This window comes from Pipra filicauda, unplaced genomic scaffold (assembly GCF_003945595.2).
Source record: "Pipra filicauda isolate LSUMZ 115617 unplaced genomic scaffold, ASM394559v2 scaffold341_size774298_pilon, whole genome shotgun sequence".
Taxonomy (NCBI): Eukaryota; Metazoa; Chordata; class Aves; order Passeriformes; family Pipridae; genus Pipra; species Pipra filicauda.
The window spans coordinates 538936-558317 of record NW_024104467.1 but is presented as its reverse complement, the minus strand read 5'-3'; the positions used below and the strand labels follow the sequence as shown (position 1 = coordinate 558317).

At 52.7% G+C, this 19382-nt stretch overlaps 2 long non-coding RNA genes across 3 annotated transcripts; both read left to right on the top strand.

The window, feature by feature from the left end:
• Positions 1-2920: 2920 nt before the first annotated feature.
• On the top strand, positions 2921-5351 carry LOC113984309. Of its 2 annotated transcripts, XR_003539453.2 has the most exons (4): positions 2921-3052; positions 4132-4193; positions 4342-4633; positions 5161-5351. It is a non-coding gene; the product is annotated as an uncharacterized LOC113984309 (long non-coding RNA). The 2 variants fall into 2 exon arrangements; XR_003539451.2 differs by having other exon boundaries at positions 4132-4633.
• A 10663-nt stretch (positions 5352-16014) lies between these two features.
• On the top strand, positions 16015-18280 carry LOC113984316. Its single transcript, XR_003539457.2, has 3 exons — positions 16015-16173; positions 16265-16378; positions 17944-18280. It is a non-coding gene; the product is annotated as an uncharacterized LOC113984316 (long non-coding RNA).
• The last annotated feature ends 1102 nt before the right edge of the window (positions 18281-19382 follow it).

The window sequence follows — 19382 nt, the reverse complement described above, 5'->3', positions numbered from 1 at the left end:
TTGAGATGAACTTCCGTCGGTGCTTCCTGCTGCAGATCTCTCCTGGCTCTGTTCCTCCCCCATCCAAGAGCAAGCACTCTCCAGTGGCTCAGTTCCAGGCTGGTGAGGCAGGTCAGTGGCACGGACAGGTTTTGCCTCCATGGGTTGCCATGAACTCCTCAGGACAGGGCAGGACCCAGCTGGGGTGGGAATGTCCCAGCTCAGCTGCCCAGGGAACGCAGAGCCCGCGGCAGCGCAGGGCGAGGCTGGGCACACACCACAGCTGGGCACACCCCACAGCTGGGCACACACCACAGCTGGGCACACCACAGCTGGGCACACACCACAGCTGGGCACACACCACAACTGGGCACACACCACAGCTGGGCACACACCACAGCTGGGCACACCACAGCTGGGCACACACCACAGCTGGGCACACCACAGCTGGGCACACACCACAGCTGGGCACACACCACAGCTGGGCACACCACAGCTGGGCACACACCACAGCTGGGCACACCACAGCTGGGCACACCACAGCTGGGCACACACCACAGCTGGGCACACACCACAGCTGGGCACACACCACAGCTGGGCACACCACAGCTGGGCACACACCACAGCTGGGCACACCACAACTGGGCACACACCACAGCTCCCCCAGCACTGCCTCCACTGGGCTGCTCTTTCTGCATGTTTTGGGACACCCAATTTACAGGTTAAACAGCAATATATCAACCTGCACACTGACCCAGAAAAACAGGAAGAGAAAATGCTGTGTGTTCCTGAGGTGGCCGAGCAGACTCCTCTGCTGGCACGGCCACATCCCCACTTCCTCTATTAAGACATCGACTTTTCTTGCCTTTTTTTTTTTTTTTTTACAGAAAGGAGACAGAAAGAGAAATTACTCTTGTTTAACAGTGCTGGGATTTAAGTAGTCCTAATTAGTCATGGGCTAGATGTGCATGAGCTGCTTGTTGCCTGTGCTGCTGTTTTTCACTTGGAGATAATTTTCTTCCAGAGTGGATGACAGGGCTGAGCACAGTCACTTTGGAATAGGAAAGAGCAGACTTTTGAAATTGTTTTTAACATGAGGCTTATAGTTTATTGTATCAAAAATCATGAGGGAAACCTGAAAGCCGTAAGGGCTGCTCCATCCTTCCTGTGTGAATATTTCTGTTAAGCTGGATACAACCACAGAACCATGAACGGGTTGGGTTGAAAGGATTTGTAATGACCATCATCTTGTTCCAACGTCCTGCCATGGGCAGGGACACCTTCCACTGGAAATATTGTGAGGAAGATGTTACAGATGGTCCTGGATAGAGGACTCTGCAGAGACAACAGCGAATTTTCCAGAGAGAAGCCTGAAAGCCTCATGTGCTGTCCTTGCCAAAGCCCTTGGGCAAGGAAAATGTTAAGAGTGTCAGGAAGGTGACACTGGGATTAGGGACACTCTGGATGTGCACTCCTGGTGGGTGCCAGTTGTTCCTGGGCAGGGGCAGAGGAGGGGCAGGGACTGAGCTCTGCTCTGGGGGAGCAGGGACAGCCCCAGGGAACGGCTGGAGCTGTGTCAGGGCAGGCTCAGGGTGGATCTCAGGCAAAGGTTCTTCCCCCAGAGGCTGGTTGGGCACTGCCCAGGCTCCCCAGGGCAGTGGGCACAGCCCCAAGGCTGCCAGAGCTCCAGGAGGGTTTGGCTGATCCTCTGGGGCACAGGGGGTGACTCTTGGGGCTGGGCCTGTGCAGGGCTGAGGGTTGGACTCCATGATCCTTGGGGGTCCCTTCCAGCTCAGCACATTCTGGAATTCTGTGATATGCAAACTGCTCAGCTCTCTCCAAAGTCCTGTATTTATACCCCTTCTCCCAGCAAACCTGCAGCTGGAGGATGTAGCCAAAATGGGCTTTAGCCTGGAAACCAGGCTGTGGGGCTTTGCCACCAGGGATGTGCTGGGTGAACCCTCCTTTTGTGAGTGAGTGGCACAGGTTTAGGACAGGGGCCACGTGGCCCCAATAACCTGGCACAGTGTCTCTGCCCACAGGGCTGTGGGGGTGACTGGCAGCCAAAACAGTGCCCAGAATGGCTTAGCAGGGCTTTTATTTTAAGGTTGCCCTGTGCAGTGCCACACAATGATACACAGTCCCACGATAAGGAATGTTAATAATACTCCCCTTTCTGCCAGGAATAGAGTCCCTATCTCCAAACCCCACCACTCTAATCAGCAGAAACAAAGCCCAGTGGATGAAAACAACAAATCCGGGACCTCGGGAATATTCGGATTCAGGAAAGACTAAATATTTAACTTGTGAGGCCAATGCGTCCTGGAATGTATGGGGCACTCCAGGAACAACTCCCCATTGTCCAGGGGCCACAGGGGAAAGTCCTCTTATCCAGGCCATGTCCTGCAGGGCCACCAGGCTGCCCCAGTGACCCCAGTGCTCACCCTGGGGTGGGAGGCTGGGAGATCCTTGCAGAGGTGAGGCTGAGGGTGTTTTCCATGAAGGCTGTCCCAGCAGGAGCAGCTCAGGGCTGTACATGCTCAGGTTGGGGTTGCTGTGTCTTTGATCTCTGCAGGAGGACACTCCCAGATCTCTGCCTGCTCTGTTCTCCAGGTTGCAGTGTTGTTTGCTGGTTGCTACCACAACCATCCCACATTTATGAGCCCCTGGAGAGATCTTTCTGGCCGAGGGAGCATCTCCCAGCTTCTCCCTTCCATAAGGAAAATCCAAAGAAGCCATGCCTGACCCATGCTCAGGGGTGGGCAGTGGGAGCCCTGCTAAGCAGGGAAGCACTTGGGCTCAGTTCCCATGGAAGTCAGCCCAGCTCTGTGCTCACAGAGCCCTGCCCAGCCCTCCCTGTCTGCAGGACCCTGGGCCATTCCTGCCACTTCTGTGACATCACCACACTGGTCTCACTTGCTCTGAGACCTCTGGTCCCTCTCCAGCTCCTGACACCTGAGTCACATCTCCAGCAAAACTAAAACTGAAGATCAGAGGTTTTGCTGCTGAAACCAACTGCCCAGTTCCCGAGTGCTCAGAGCCTGAACTATCCTGGAAACCACTGTTGCCAAAGGTTTGGCTGGGCCCTGAGCAACCTGGGCTGGTGGAAGGTGTCCCTGCCCATGGCAGGGGGTGGAACACAATGAACTTTAAGGCCCCTTCCAACCTAAACCAGTCTGTGATTCCATGACAAAGATGTTAAAGATTCAAGTCAAGGATCTGCTAAAAGGCTCCTGCTGCCCAGGGCTCTGGGAATTCATGTGGAAGGGGAAGAAATGGAAGAAACAACATCCCCTTTCCTGGTGTGTTCATCAGGGACCATCTCTGCACTTGTGTCCAGGACAGGGAAGTAGAGAGGATGAGCCAAGGGCCTGCAGAGAGGGGAAGGTGGAGGCTCTGGGGGAGGGCAGTGCCCATCCCTGTGGAGAGGGACCTGGAAATGCCTTTAGCGGATCCCTGGAGAACCCTCGGAGCAGAGCCCTGCCCTTGGTGCTGGTTCCTGCCTCTTCCCACCTGTTTTCCCTCCGGTGGCCACGTGCCTGACCCCGAGGCCCAATCCCTGTGTGCCAGGATCCTGCAGTCACAATGGAACACACAAAACAAACCCCGAGGGGCTGGGGCACCTTCAAATAAGCATCAAACCAGGGCTCAGACTCCCAGACACAGTTCAGGCTCAGGTAACCCAAGTGTGCCCTTGGTAACCCTGGGGGCACAGGCAGAAGCCCCTGGTTATGTGTCTGTGTGAGCCTGACCCTGGAGATCCAAGGAATTCATCCACACAAGTGACACGCAGGCACTTCCAGGGCAAATCTCACCCAGTCCTGTCCATGACAGTCCAGTGTGGACAGTGTGAAAAGAAAACCCGGGGAAAACAGCAAAACAATAAGACACTTCGTTTTTCACTAGTTTAATAAATATACATTTTTTTCTTTACAAGAAAAGCAGCTCCTGTTAGTGAGGAGAGTGAATTTTGCCTGCTTTGCAAAAGTTCATCCATTGTTCAAAGCAAACTCTCCTGTCCAACATAAACAGGGACTCTTAAAAACATTCTCATCCAAAACAATTGCCACGAGTTTGGATGTTTTCATGGTCCTCACTCTCCCCTACTGTTTGATCATTATGTTTTACAATATTTTTTCCCCTTCCTCACAGGCTCTGTTCCAGGTGCCCCTGCTCTGGAATTCGTGGCTTCATCACCCAAACTTCTGCATTGAGTGAGATACAATGGAAAGAATGTCGTGGCATTGACTGTGGCTGCCCAGCCCCTCTGGGCTGTTTGCAGCCCCTGGGCAGAGGTCACAGCTGGGCCTGTGGCCAGGCTGAAGGAGCTCAGCTCCACAGGATCGTCTCCTTCCTTTCTAGGAATCCCCTTCAGAGTTCTCCTGCAGGTCACCTCTCCCTTGGCACTCAGTGATGAGCACTTGGCTGTAATTCCTATGAAGGAACCTTCGGGATCTGGCTGAGGCTGTGCCGTGCTGGATCCTGCACTCAGAAATGATCTGTGCTCCCAGAACTGACTCTGGCAGTGTGGGAGGCACATGAGGACACAGAGGGAACACGAAGAGAGAAGGGGGAATGATCTTTGGCCAGCTGTGGAGCTCAACTCTGCCTGCAGAGGAGCAGCCAGGCTCAGTCCTGCCCCCAGCTCTGGCAGGTGTGCAGCTTGTTCCTAAACAGGCTTGAGAGGCTGGGGCTGAAAGGAGAAAATCCCCACCAGAAAACCAGCCCAGAGCAGAACAGGCAGTTCCTTGTAATCCCAAATCCCCCCTCTTCCCTTTCCAAGGGTGTGTAACCAGGAGCAGAAGCAGCTCATCTGTTCAAAGAGAATCAGGCTCCTTGGGACCTCTGACATCTGGGGATGCTTGGAATGTTTGTTTTTCACTCCTATCATTGCAATTTTTAAGCAATACAAGACTGGGCTGCCCCTAAGTTACATGGTTTAGAGTAGTCATAGAATCATGGAATGGTCTGGATTGGAAGGGACCTCAAAGCCCATCTAGTTCCACCCCCTGCCATGGGCAGGGACACCTCCCACTAGCCCAGGTTGCTCCAACCTGGCCTTGGACACTTCCAGAGATCCAGGGGCAGCCACAGCTTCTCTGGGCAACCTGTGCCAGGGCCTCCCCACCCTCACAGGAACAGCTTCCTCTGTATATCTGACCTAAGTTTCCCCTCTTCCAGTCAAAGCCTTGCATTTGAACACTTCCATAAACTTGGAGCATTCCAGTGGCTGAAGGTCCAATCCAGTACCATGCAGAAAACTCACCTGTGGCTGCTTCCTCTCTTTACTAAATCAGAGAATGAACAGACCAAAGACTTTAAAAAATTCTGGAACACATAAAGTATAACTTATGCAATAAAATAAAAAAAAATAATCAAGCTAGACCGTCCTCTTGGGAGTTTTTTCTAAATATATCACTCGAAACTAAACTCTGCCTAAAATGAACACACGTGAGGAGTCCCAGAAGTGCACAGGTGTTGGATGCACATCCACAAATGGGCTCAGGCTGGTTCTTATCCCCAGTATTGGCTCTGAGGAATGGACAATGCAGTGGTTTTGCTGCATAAAGTACTCGATACAGCAGCAGCAACCAACTCCCAGCTGGCAGAGCTCAGTCAGAGGCAGCATTTCCACTCTCAGGGTAATGCTGGTGACAAAAACACCCTTGGCTGGAGTGTCCCATCCTGTCCCACACAAGTGAAGATGTTCTCTCCCTGTAATTTCCACTCCACATGGATACACAGTAGGATGTCACCATGGCAGGGTGACCAGAACTGATATCAGGGGCTCTCAATGCTCTCAGTGGGACTCCCAACTACTTTTGTCCCATTTTGGTGGTGCTCAGAGGGGTGGCACAGAGTGACATCAATGCACTCAATGCACTTGTCCAGCTCTGCTCTGGGCAGAAATTAAATTATTTAAACCCAGCTTCCCTTTTCCAATTTAACTCTTCAGCATGCAGCAATTTCAAAAAAAAAAAAAAAAAAAAAGGAAAGAAAAAGAAGAAATGCAGCATTTCTGTTAAAAAAAAAAAAAAAAAAAAAAAAGGAAAGAAAAAGAAGAAATGCAGCATTTCTGTTAATTGGAACAAAACAGAGCAGTCCTGTAGGGCCCTCCCTTAATTCACTCCCTGAACAATGTTCACTGATCAGGACTAGAGATTCAATTAAGTACCTTGGGGTGGTAATTCATAAAGGCAGAATAAGGAGTTTGCAGACAATTTGTCTTTCCTTCTCTCCCAGAACGCTCCCGCTGAGCGACAGGGGCTCTGCCTGTAATTGGCAACATTAATACAATTAAGATGCTAATTTTGCCCTGGTTTGCTTCTGTATTCCAGAGGCTCTCACTTCACATCCCTCAACACATTTGACTCTGCTAAATTCCATCATTATTTCTTTCCTCTGGGCTAAGAGAGAAGCCAGAGCCTTCAGACAGGGCAGCTCCCCCAGAGCCAAGGGCTTGTGCTGCTGCTGCCTGAGAAATGGTCGAGGATAAGAAGATGTTGGGTCCAGGAGGAGCTGATTGTTTATTTGGATTAAACCAGGGCATTAATGAAGGTCCCAGGAAAGCACTGGGCACGTGGCAGTAATTAGGAGGAAAAGAGAAAAATAATTACAATCTACAAACACCCCCACACCTCCTCCTGCCTGCCAAGCCCCCCCAGCCCTCCAGCAAGGCAATCCCTGCAGATCCCACCTCTGCCCTTCCCACGGAGCAGCCCCAGGATCTCCTGCCCCCATGGCTCAGCTCTTCTCCCTGCTGGTGGGAGGAGGGGCTGGGGGTGCAGGGGCACAGGATGGTCCCCCAGGGAGGGCTGGAGGATGAAAGGATGAGCTGGGGGTGCAGGGGCACAGGATGGTCCCCCAGGGAGGGCTGGAGGATGAAAGGATGGGCTGTCCCTGCCAGCTCAGATAACAGCAGAGCACTGGCTGTGGGAGTCAGGACAAGGTGAGTCTGTGGTCTAAAGGAGAAATGAGATGCAGACAAGGGACAACCGTGGACAGGGAGACCATGGAGTGACGGGAGTGGAGCCACAGCGGGATTGTCCCCTGGCAGTGAGGCCTTACAGGTCCTTACAGGTACCTCACAGGTCCCTCTCCTCATCCCAGCCAATGGGCTGCAGCCAGGAGTGCTCCCTGGGTTGGGCCAACTCCCAACCATGCCCAGGAGGGGTTTGGAGAGCCCTCATTGCTCCAGGGTGCACTGGCCAAATGGCTCTGATAAACTGATCACCCCAATAAATCCTGTCTCAGCAGGCAGGATGATCCCAGCTCTCCTGGATTCCACGGCACAGGTAAGGAGTGCTGGGGTGGGGAGCAGAGGATGAGGCTCTTCAGATGGGAAACTTCTCCTCTGACTTGTGGGTCTGTTTGGGGGCTGCCCAGAGTCAGAGGAACCAACAAAGGAATTATTCTTCTGAAAAATCCAAGGAGGCATGATTTGTATTCAGTCTCTCCTGGACCTGATTTCCCCCTCCCACTGCAGAGAACAACCTGGATGAGAGCACGGGAAGGTTTGAACACTACCCACTCGTGGCATGAGCAAAACACGCTGCCCTGCCCTGGGCTGTGCCTTCCCCAAACTCCTCCTTTGTCAGAGGAAGCCGTTGAATTTGCTTTTCCTCCTGCCTGGTTAGAACGGGGATTTTCTGGAAGCCAAACAAAGGCAATGGAGATTGTCTGGGGAGATAAAGAGGGAACAGTCTGAACAAGCAGGAAGCTGAGGGGGAACGGGGCTAAAACGTGGCAAGTAAACAAAGTCATTTCTATCTCCTGCCTTGCAGAGGAGGAGGAAGAGCTCCAGGGGCCATGGAGGTCCTTGTCCATGGACAGTGCTTTGGGAACTGGGGAGGCTCTCCACAAGATCTGGGAGGAGAAGTTTTGACCCAAAGCCTCCAGATTTGGTTCCCCCTCCCAGCCAGTCACTGCTGAAATCCAATGGCAGGAAATTCCTGCAGCCTTCCCCCAGATGGAGAGGCAGGGCAGGGTTTGCCCGAGGTCCCACACTCCTTGTGTCCTGAGCTGGGGTCCTCCCCTGGGGCTGCCCCCTGCTCCCAGCCCTGCCAGCTGAGCTGCAGGAAGGAACAGGATTTCATCTCTTCCTCGGAGCTCTGAATGGTGGAGCAGCACCAGGATGGCTGAGGGCAACCCCTGGGCTGAGGGGCCTTGGCATTAGAAGAGACAAATAACAGCTCCTGGAGCGAGGTGTCCTGGAGCAGGGCTGGAGCCACCACCCTGGCACGTGCCTGGCCTCGACAGGGATCTGGCTGCTGGGCTGGAAAATGGGTCTGCTCTGTCCTCCCACACGTGGAAATGCTTTCACAGGGGTGCTGAGCTCGTGCTCCCAAAGATCATGAGCAGAGAAGGTGAGGGAGGGGTGGGCTGGGCAGGGCCCTGGGGCTCGACAGCTCTGCTGAGGTTGGATGGGGTGGGCTCTGCTGCCTCCCTCTCACACAGCCAGAGATCCACCAGCAGTTCCCAAATCATTAACAACCCAGTGTATCCCAGGATAAGTGACATAAACTTTCCTGAGGATCTGGAGCCACAGCATGGCTATAACTCACCTGGAACAAGAAATACCTGCACATTTGTGTCCAGACACAGGACTGTGGGTGACCTGCTCCCAGCACATCCCCAGTGCCACAGCACCAGCTACTGCCCTGGGTGTGGCTTTCTCCTCCATGGTGAGGTCAGGCTGAAGATTTAGACATAATTCCTGATCTCCTGGGTCCTCCAACTGCCCCGAGGTCCTTCCTGCTCCCTGGGCAATGTCTGAGCTTAAATCTAAGCGTTTTTCCAAAATTCTACCTCCAAACCCCAAACTGTCAGTTCAAGACACGAAGTTCCTCCCTGCTCCAGGTTGGTCCCGTTCCCAGTCCCACCCCTCTGGGTCTCGTTCCCCTCGTGCCTGATGGATTGCAGAGTGTTTCCTGAGCAAACGCTCCTCAGGTCCATGGGCACTGACCCAGCCCTGCCATCCCCTCTGGTGGGTCCCCACACAGCTCCCCCAGCTCTCACAGAGTCTGCTCTGACCTGAGCACTGGGCACAGGACTCCAGCCCAGCTGTGGCACAGGGACAGACTTTGGTGTCTCTGTTCCCTGCTCACACAGCCCCAGGTACTTGTCCAGTGTGAGGAGCTCAGACCCCAAGGGTTTCTCAGCCTCTGCCCCAGCACAGTTCCCCTCCTGGAGGACAGTCCTGTGGGGAGGACCCTGTCTTTGGTTTCCTCCTCTCCAGTGGAAGATTTCACTCAGCCCACCCTGCCCCAGCTCCCAGCAGTGGGGAGGGACAGCAGGGGCTGGAAGCAGCAGGGAAGAGGCCTCAGCAATTCCCACTGCTGGGATTCCCCAGCAGGATCTGCTCCTGAGGCACTTGAGGGGTTTCCAGGCCCAGCTGCAAACGAGCTGTTCCATGAATGTTCTGGCAGTAAAACACTCTCAGGAACCAGGACACTGCAAGGATGCTGCTGAGCTGGCTCATGTTTGACTTCACCTGGTGAAGATTCCTGCACGAGCAAAGCCATGTGTGGGGGCTGTCCCAGGGCATTGCTGGAGTCACCATGGAGCAGCCTCAGCCCCTGGAACCCCCAGGAAAAATTGTCATGTTAATCCTCACCTGGCCACAGGTACCTGTCTCCAGTCCTGCACCCAGGCCAGGAAATGAGATCTTAGAGATAACACTTTTGACCAATGCAGTCACATGGAGCAGGTGGGGAGGCCTTTTCCACAGACAGGGAGTCTGGACTCACAGGCACTGTCCCATTTCCCAAAGAACGTGTCAGCCAAGTGCAGCAGAGGGAGTTCAAACAGGAATGTCTGCTCTAGCTGGGAGTCAACTGGTCAGGCACTTGTATAAGATGATTATTGTACCTCCTTTCTAAGAGAAAGAGTTCTCTTCCCCTTCCTTTCCCTTTCCCTTTCCCTTTCCCTTTCCCTTTCCCTTTCCCTTTCCCTTTCCCTTTCCCTTTCCCTTTCCCTTTCCCTTTCCCTTTCCCTTTCCCCTTCTCCTTTCCCTTCCCCTTCTACATTCCCCTTCCTCCTTCCCCTCCCCTCTTCCCAAACCTTCCCATGTTGGGGGAGGAAGCAAAGAGATATGGAGACAGTTTGTCCCCACCCTGGAACAGCAAAAATCCCAGAGGGGAGTTGCAGAAGAGTGTAATCCTTGCCTGGAGGAGTCAGCTTCCCCCTGGCACAGAGCAGGGGGAAACCAGCTCAGAGCAAAGCTCAGGAGTTGGTACAAGCTGCTGTAGAACTGTGGGCGTAAATGAAGAAACAGGGTTACCCATCCTTGCTTTTTCTTCATGACATTTTGTGCCTTTGGGTGCCTCGAGTCAAAAATGCTGAATAAAAATGGAAGCAAGGACACAGAATTTTCTGATTCTGAGAGCTGGATGCACCATCTTTGCCCTGCTCAGATCTGTGCTCGCAAAGGAGCACAGTGTGTTTGATCCTCCAGGGATTGTGTTTATCCAAGGCAGGGATTTCTGCAGTTCTGAAGCCTTGGAGGCCACTGGGCACGTTCCTCACCGACCTGGATTCCTCCTTGCCAAGCAGTTTCCTCCCAGTCAGCACAGTTGTATTTTTTGGCCTTTCCCTCTGTTTCCTGTTGGCTTCCTCCTCTCCAGCAGCAGCAGCACCAGATCTGAGGAGCTCCTGGAGCTGCTGTGCTGGATCCCAGCTCTGCCAGCTCCTCTCCCCCTCCTCCTGCCCCTGCTGGTGTTTGTAACACTTTGTGCTTCACCCTCTGCCCTTGTGACGAGCTTTGGGTCCCCTCCAGGAGGTGATGCCCAAGGACAAGGGCTGCAGTGAGGACACTGATTCCTTGCCTGTGCATCAGCTCCAAGGGCTCTGTGATTTCTGGCACAGCAGCCTTGATTCTCAATTGTTTCCTTAAGAGAGATTTCACTTGGAAATGTGATCCAGAGTTTTAAAAAGGGAAGCAAAGAACACACCACGAGCCTGCCAAGTGGGGCAGCGGCACCGAACCACCAACCAGCAGCTGCTGGCTGAGGGGAAATAAGCTCCCAGTGCTTGTGCACAGACACACACACTCACCCAAAGTCATGGGGACCTTCTCACCAGGGGGGAAACCCTGTGGGACTATTTAAACCTCATCCTGGTAGAATCATAGAATTATGGAGTATCCTGTGTTGGAAGGGACTCACAGGGATCATCAAGTCCAACTCCTGGCCCTGCACAGGACAAACTCTTCTTGAACTCTGGCAGACATTGAATAGGCTCTGTAAAAAGGATTAACTCTTCTCACACTTACTCTTCAATCCCTGGTCCTTGCACAGCCTCACACCTGCACCTGCAATCTTAAATATTTAGATGCACCAGCGCAGAAGCCACAGCCTGAAATCCCTCTGTCTGGTTTGCATCACTTCAGTGCCCAGGTCTGAACCAGAGGGGTAAATGTACAGACCTGAACAGGTTTCCACTGTTGGCACAGTGGGAACAGTGAGGCAGCAGCAGCTCCCAACTGTTCCTTACAACTCAGAGGGCACAGAGGGGTTTTTCCACTCCTAAATATCGAGGATGGAGCAGGTCCCAGTTAAGAGACCTCCCTGTCTCTGTGTGTGGATGTGACACATCACTGTGGATCTGTTCCCTCAGCTGAGGTGTCTGTGCTGGGGCCAAGGTTCAGTGCTGGACCTGGCACTCCATGCCTGGACTCGATGACCTCAGGTGTCCATTCCAACCTTGGCTATCCTGTGCTGTGGGGTCCCCTGAGCAGCCCTGGGGTGCTGAGATACCCCCTGGGTGGGGCAGGGCAGGAGCACTCACTGCAACCTTTCCTTTGTCAGACTCACCCAAGGCCCTGCCCAGCCTGTGGGTCAGGCCTGGGGAGCCTGGCATTGGCTGGGATGGACACATGCCCTGCTGAGCCTGAGGATCCAATCTCTCCTGCACGCTGGTTTAGCTCCCTAATTACTGTACTTTCTCTGTCCAGAGCATCCTCCTGCTCCTTGCACTGCTCCTGACATCTGGAGAATCCCGGAATAGTTTGGCTTGGAGGGGATCTTAAAGCTCATCCAGTCCCACCCCCTGCCATGGGCAGGGACACCTTCCACTAGCCCAGATTGCTCCAAGCCCCGTCCAACCTGGCCTTGGGCACTTCCAGGGATCCAGGGGCAGCCACAGCTTCTCTGGGCAACCTGTGCCAGGGCCTCCCCACCCTCACAGGGAACAACTTCTGCCCAATATCCCATCCAACCCTGCCCTCCTAAGGAGCAGGAGGCTCAGCTGCTCATCCAGATGTCCAGTCAGCTGTGGCAAAGTTCCATTTCAGTTCCCATTCCCTGGCTGCCCCAAGGGAGGGAGCTGGGCTGTCCCACTCCCAGCAGCAGGAACTGCAGCCAGCCCTGCTCTGTGAAACTTTCCATTCCCCACTTCTGTCTGATCGTTATTTGAAGCTCAGTGCAGACATTTGCCTCGATAATATATCACAGAAATGAGTTCCACTGGTTAATTATACATTGCACAAAAGCAGGGATGTAATTCTCCCCCCGGGGCGGGATTTCATATCCATGCCTTGCTCTCCCTTCGATCACTGGAGCGTGTCTGTGCCCTCAGCAATCTCCAAACTCATTTCACCACATGGATTAGAAGAGCACAGTGTGACAGAGGAGAGGGATGACAGAACCCCCGGGTCATACACATGTACAGACAGAGCCCCTCACGAGCCCAGAGCTGCTCCAGCCCATCGATCACAGCTCGCTGGCGTTTGTCCTCGCCAAAGGCTCGTCCCCAGCAGTGTCTCCTCCTGGCTCCTGAGCCCTGGCACAGAGCTCTGCTGAGCCTCCTTGCAGGCATCATTTGTTCCCAGGCAATTTTAGGACAGGGAGAAGCCACTCAGAGCAGCTGGGTTTGGCTCTCCAAGGGCAGAACGAAAGGCCCCAAGGAGAAGGGATTTTTGGGAGGCTGAGGAGGCTCGGTGACACTGCCAAGCACAGAACCAGTCCCTGGTCAGGGTTTGTCCAGCCTGGGGACAACTGGCAGAGGTGGAGGGTGGAGGAGTCGTGTTCTGTGACCAGAGAAAGGAAAAGAGACACCGTGTTCCTCTCTCTCAGGAGCCACAGAATCATTAAGGCTGGAAAAGACCTCCAAGACCATCAAATCTGATCTTTGACTGAGTCCTCCTGTGCCCACTAACCCACACCCCCAAGTGCCACATCCAGGCCATTCTTTAACACTTCCAGGGCTGTGACTCCACCACTGGGCAGCTGTGCCAATGCCTGACCACTCTGTCAGTGAAGACATTTTTCCTGATATCCCACCTGAATCTCTCTGGGCACTACCAGGTGATGAGCAGGATGTTTCTGCTCCTGAATTTTAGCCCTGCCAGCCGTGCCCATTCCTGCTTTCCCATGCATGCCCATCTTGCTGGGCCAGAGGAGTGGGCTCAGGGCTGTGGATCTAAGATGTTGGGCTCTGTGTAACTGCTCCTGGCAGTCTTTCCTGCTGGAGGTGCCAGTCCTGAGAGGTGCCCCTGCAGCAGCCCCGTGTCCTTGGACGGGCAGTGCAGAGAGCAGACACCAGGCACACACTTCTTGGTCTTTACCAGACACCATGTCCCCAAAAATTAAAGTGATTCAGGATTCTGCTGTATTTGGACATGAATTTGAGGCATAAATATTTCACAGCAGGATAAAGTCTGCCCAGATCTACATAAACACTCCCTGTCAGGAGCCTGTGGATCCCTCAGGAGCAGTTTAGGATTCACCTTGCCTTGACCTGACCATTCAGGTGCTCCCAGAAACTGGAAAACCTTCACCCAATCTGTGTTTTTCAGCCCTTTTTCCTCCTGTCCCCTCCTCCTCCCAGCTCTGCCCCCTCTGTGTGGGACTCAGGCACTCACTCCCAGCAGAGATTTTGCAGCTTCACTGTAAAGCATCCCCCAAAGTCCCAGCCCCACGTACAGATTGGCTGCAACAAAACCAGTTGGAGTCCTCATTTAGGTTTTAATTAAGGCAAAAGTATCATTAACTTTAGTAGAAACTACTTGATCAAATGCTGCATGTAAATGAAGAGGAGCTGAAGGAAGATTTGGCCAGCAATTATAAAAACCTACGTGTGAGCACCGTGCCAGGATGCCTTGGATGATATTTCTTTTTTGGGAAATATTCTAAAAGTCACCTCCTGTAGCTGTTCACACTCCTTGGTGACAAGGACAGCTCTGCAAAGGCCCCTGGGGTGCAGGTTGGGCTCTTTGCCAGTTGCTACACACTTTGCAAAGGTGTCTTCTTCCTAAAGCAAGGAAACCTGCACCAGGGATGGGATGTTTTTCCATGCCTGGGAAGGCCTGATAAGGAACCAGGGCTCCCCAGCTCTCAGGGCACATGCAGGAAAATGTCTGCTGGTATCTGCAGACACAGATGATGGAAATGTCTGCCTTGGGCATTGTTCAGCTCTGAACGGAGCTGGAAAAACACTTCAGGACATGGTGAACGTGAGCATTCCCAGTCTGGGGATGTGTGGGGAGGTTCTGGCTCTCTGGAAGAAGTGACACCTTCCCAGAGGAGGACAAAAGCACAGAACAGGATTTATCATGGAGGTGTCTGGAGCAGCTGGACCTGCAGTGCAGCCTGTGCAGGAGGTGAACACAAGAACAAATTCCACGTCCCAGAGAAGCCCAGGGCTCACCTCTCAGGGCAGTGTGAGCATCTCATTTCCGTGGGCCTGAGCAGTAGCAAGATCTCACTTGCTCCAAAAAACCTCGGAGAATCATGGAATGGTTTGGGTTGGAAGAGACCTTAAAGTCCATCCAGTCCCACCTCATGGGCAGGGACACCTTCCACCATCCCAGGTTGCTCCAACCTGGCCTTGGACACTTCCAAGGATTCCAGGGGCAGCCACAGCTTCTCTGCCCAACCTGTGCCAGGGTCTCGCCACTCTCCCAGGGAATAATTTCTAATTTTATCCACCTCCTCTGGAGGGTTCCTGGGCTGTGTCTCTCTGGGCCCAACTCTGTGTCAGATGGGCCCTTCCACTCAACAAAAGGGATCTCCCTGGTAAAGGGCCTGGTAATAATCTCCAACTGGGGAACTGTTACACAAAGAGATGCTGAGCTGGAGGAAAGGCTCAAGCCCTCCCCCCACCATGCAGGAATTTGTTCTGGGTTAGGAAAACCTGATCACCAGAGACTGAGGTGCTGCCTGACAAGCCAGGTTTGCTGGCAGGGACCACCAGATACTGCAGCAGGACACAAGACAGGGGCAAATCCTCTGGAGGATGGTACTGAAGAGCCACAGGCACGTTCTGCCAAAGGCCTTGAAGTCCCAGCTTAGGTCTCTGCCCTTTATTAAGGGAATGATGCTGTGCCCAGGCCATCTGCACCCTATTTTAAAACATCACTGTGTTGCTGCTTTGCTGTCTGTGCCTCCTCCAGAGGGATCTGAAAGAACCAGAGGAAGGTTCCATATCTGGGGCACCATCAGCCCTTGTCTCCAAGGGGATGGAATTCCCAACTATTTTGGGATTTGCAGATCTGAAACACCAATCAATGGGTAACAGGAGTCTCTTGGCCACACTCAGGGCAAGGGCTGTTCTGGGGGTTTGTGCCAGGACAACCTTCCCCCAGTGAGGGGGAGGTGACAGGACAAGGGGCAGAGAAGTCAAACAAAAGAAAGTGGGTTAAGAATACATGGGAAGAGGAAGATTAGAGATGAGATGAGATGAGATGAAATTAGAGGATATGAGATTAGAAGAGAGTAGATTAGATTTTAAATTAAGATTAGAGAAGGAGGAGGTTCTTCCCTGTGAGGGTGGGGAGGCCCTGGCACAGGTTGCCCAGAGAAGCTGTGGCTGCCCCTGGAATCCCTGGAAGTGTCCAAGGCCAGGTTGGACAGGGCTTGGAGCCACCTGGGCTAGTGGGAGGTGTCCCTGCCCATGGCAGGGGGTGGAATGAGATGAGCTTCAAGGTTCCTTCCAACGCAAACCATTCCTTGACTCCACACCTCTGTGACATAGGACCAGTTGGACACATCCTGGAAGGACCACACAGAGCTTTTGAAGGAACAGGGGGAGGCTCAGAGCTCTGTCTGCAGTCCTTGTCTCCCCAAAGGCTGCTTTTGTTTCGCTGCCTCAGACCAAGGGGCTTCTGTGCTTGTTGTCACCCTCAGAAACAGCAAATACTCTCCAAAACACCCTCCCAAGGATTTGCTAAATCTGGAGTGGGAACACAGAGAAAAGGTGAAGGGCAAAGGAGAGGGGGAGAGGGAGAGGGCTGGGGGTGCCACGTGCCTGTGGCTGAGCAAATGTGCTTCCCTTCATCCAAACACAGGGAGTCCACTCCTGCCAGTTTGGAGCCTACCAGGATGCCTTTGGCAAAGGAGCAAGAGGTGCAGCCAGGAAAAGCTCCTGGCTCCCTGCAGGGCCAAGCTGAAACGTTTTCAAGGTAAAGAACGAAAAAAACCCTCTGTTTCAGATAGTTTGATCTCTTTTCATACTTCTGGGATTGAGATAAGAGACAATAACAGGAAAATATCCAACTCGGGGCGCTGGATAAAGAAATTCCGTGACAGATTTCCAACAAAACAAAACCAAATCGTTCATTCAAAATAGGTGGTGGAAAATTCCTCCTCCTGGCCAGCTCTGCTTTGGGAATTGTTTCCCCCTGCACTGAGGTGACACACAATTGAGAAAGCCCAGAGCTTGCTCAGCTCCTGGTTCCCCTCTGTGAGAATGTGTTGCAGCAACAGGTGAGGCAGCGGGAGCTCAGTTGTGGAAAACGGGAGGAAAATGGGAGGAAAATGCCCCTGGAGCTGCATTTGCCAGGGCTGTCCCTCAGTGCAGCCCTGAAAGAGGCTTCAATAGTCATCAAAGGCACCCAGTTTCCTCTGGGAGTGTTTCACCAGTGAAGTGAAGAACACAAGAAAACCTCAGATCATGGGGAATCACAGAACATCCCAAGCTGGGAGGAAACCATGAGGACCCCACTTAGTGTCTGGTCACACCTGCAGATGCATTTTAGAGGGAAAGACTTAAATCTCTTTGCTTAAAGCAATTTTTGATAGAGTTTGGACAGGGTTTTTTTGTCAAAATCCAGTATTTCACCTTCAAAAATCATAACTTTATTTTTTTCCTCAGCTGCATGAACAACTGAGTTATCAAAAAATCAGAATGACTGGGGTTTTTTTGTTTTCCATTCATACATTTGCCTCAGTAATTTGTGGGGTTTATTATTCCTTCTTTTTTAGCTTGATCTTCTTCAATTGCTTTGCTTTGTTAAGCCAAGTGGTGGGATTGTAAGAGAGAAAAATTCCTAGTGAGAGTGAGGAAAATGGAACACACTAAAAATTCTGGAATGAAAAGAAGAAAGTTGATCGATGACCCCCAGAGAAATACTTGGCTTAGAAGCTTACTGAAATGTCACTGAATACATCTTTATGTTTGTTATTAGAAGATTATGCTGCAGTGACCCTGAGTTTTGAGTGCCATGTGGGCACTGAGGAGAAGTTTGGCACAGCACCATTTGCAGCTCTGGTAGTTCAGGGGACAGTGGAAATAACATGTGGTGACTACTAATGCCAGCTAAATACCTGGAGGATTTTAGCTAGGAATAGAAAGTATAAATTTCTGTCTGAATTTTTTTAATAAAGCAGAAAACCCCCAAGCAAGGGGAGGAAACACAAACACAACACACAGAGTAAAACCAGGACTGAAATCTTGGGGACTTTGCTTCTGCAATGACCTCCCTCCATCCTTCCCTGCTTCCTTCCCTCTGTTCTCTCTGCCATGGCCAGAGCTGGAGTTCCAGCTCACTCCAGACACTGAGTTCAGTCCTGGGGGGAGGTACCACCTCCCTCCTCCCTCCCAGAAATGCAGGAGCTCCACAGGGACTGTCCCTGTGCCCAGCTGGCCCTGACCACACTCAGGACTCCCAGTGCCTCCCTGGGGCTCCCCAATTTGCCTTCCAAGGATTCAAGGGCTTGTAAACCCCTTGGACACACGGTCTTACAGGTCTTGTCAGCACCTGGATTCAGTCAGGATCCCTGGGCCTGAACATCCCCTGCCTGCAGAAGCTCCAGCTCCTCCTCTGTGAGTCAAGGAACCAGCCCTGGATGTCCTGACACAGATGAGGCCCTGCCTTTCTGTGGAAGAGGTGGTGTCCTATCAGCTGGCCTGGGGACAGCTGAACTATCACAATTTTCTTCTGAAGTTCACCTGGAAAATGATGGCAATTGCTCTGTGTGGTTTCAGATAGGTCTGACTCAGGAAAATGCTCCTCATGACACATTTGTGCCTTTCTGAATCATCACCCAGATAAGGGGCTGCTGGGATTTATTTGTAATAAATAGTTGCTATGGCTTCCCTTTCATAAAAAAGAGTCCTGAAGTGTTCATAGCTCAGGCTGTTAAGTTCAGATGATGTGTTTCTGTGTATTAGTTGTGTTTATTATTGTCAGAGCACAGAGAAGCTCTGGCATCAGCAGGGACCTCCCTGTGCTGGAGCTGCCCAGGGACAGGCCATGGTGCTGGTCCTGAACTCAGATTGTGTACAACTGGCACAGGAAAGACAGGCAACAGTCAGATCTGGGCTGGCAAGGAGCTCAGGGAAGCCAGGAGGCAGTTCAGCTCGTTCCTGTGCTCCTTGATGTCTTGTCACAGCAGCTGAACCTGGGCAGGACTATTTACCTGTTTACCTGCATTGCCCAGAGAAGCTGTGGCTGCCCCAGCCCTGGAAGTGTCCAAGGCCAGGTTGGACAGGGCTTGGAACAACCTGGGCTGGTGGAAAGTGTCCCTGCCCAGGGCAGGGGGTGGCACTGGGTGTGCTTTAAGCTCTCTTCCAACCCAAACCAGTCTGGGACTCTGAGGTTTTAGGAAGGCAATGGCTGGGGACACTTCAAGGGTCTCTACTGAAGATTCCAACAGACAGGCAGGAAGGTCTTGTCTGGAAGAGTGGGCAAACATTGGCACAGTGCCCAGGGCAGTGGTGGAGTCCCCAGCCCTGGCAGTGTTCACAAAACAAGCAGCCTTGGCCCTTTGTGCTGTGCTTTAGTCACATGGGGGGATTCAGGCTGGACTTGCTCCTGGAGGGCTTTTCCAACCCTCATGATTGTGGGATTCTCCTGAACCGACGGTGCCAATCCAGGCAGGGTGTGGAGTCACCTCTGGCTGTTCAGAGCCTATAAAATGCAGCCCAGGACTGACAGCAGTGACTCTGCAGGGCTGGGGCACTTCTGTGCATTCAGCTGCTGGGGGAGGCAGAGGCAGGTCCCTCCCCTGCCAGGAGGGGAAGGTGAACGCTGAGGTGATTCCCTCGAAGGCTCCCATCAACAGGCCTCTTCAAGAAATTGTTGGTTCTTGAAGCTGCAGTTGATAGAAATGTGATTTTCACTCAGGCAGCCGCAGGAGGCGGACTGGAAGTGGCTGGGATTTGGCCTGAAGTCAGGGAAGATG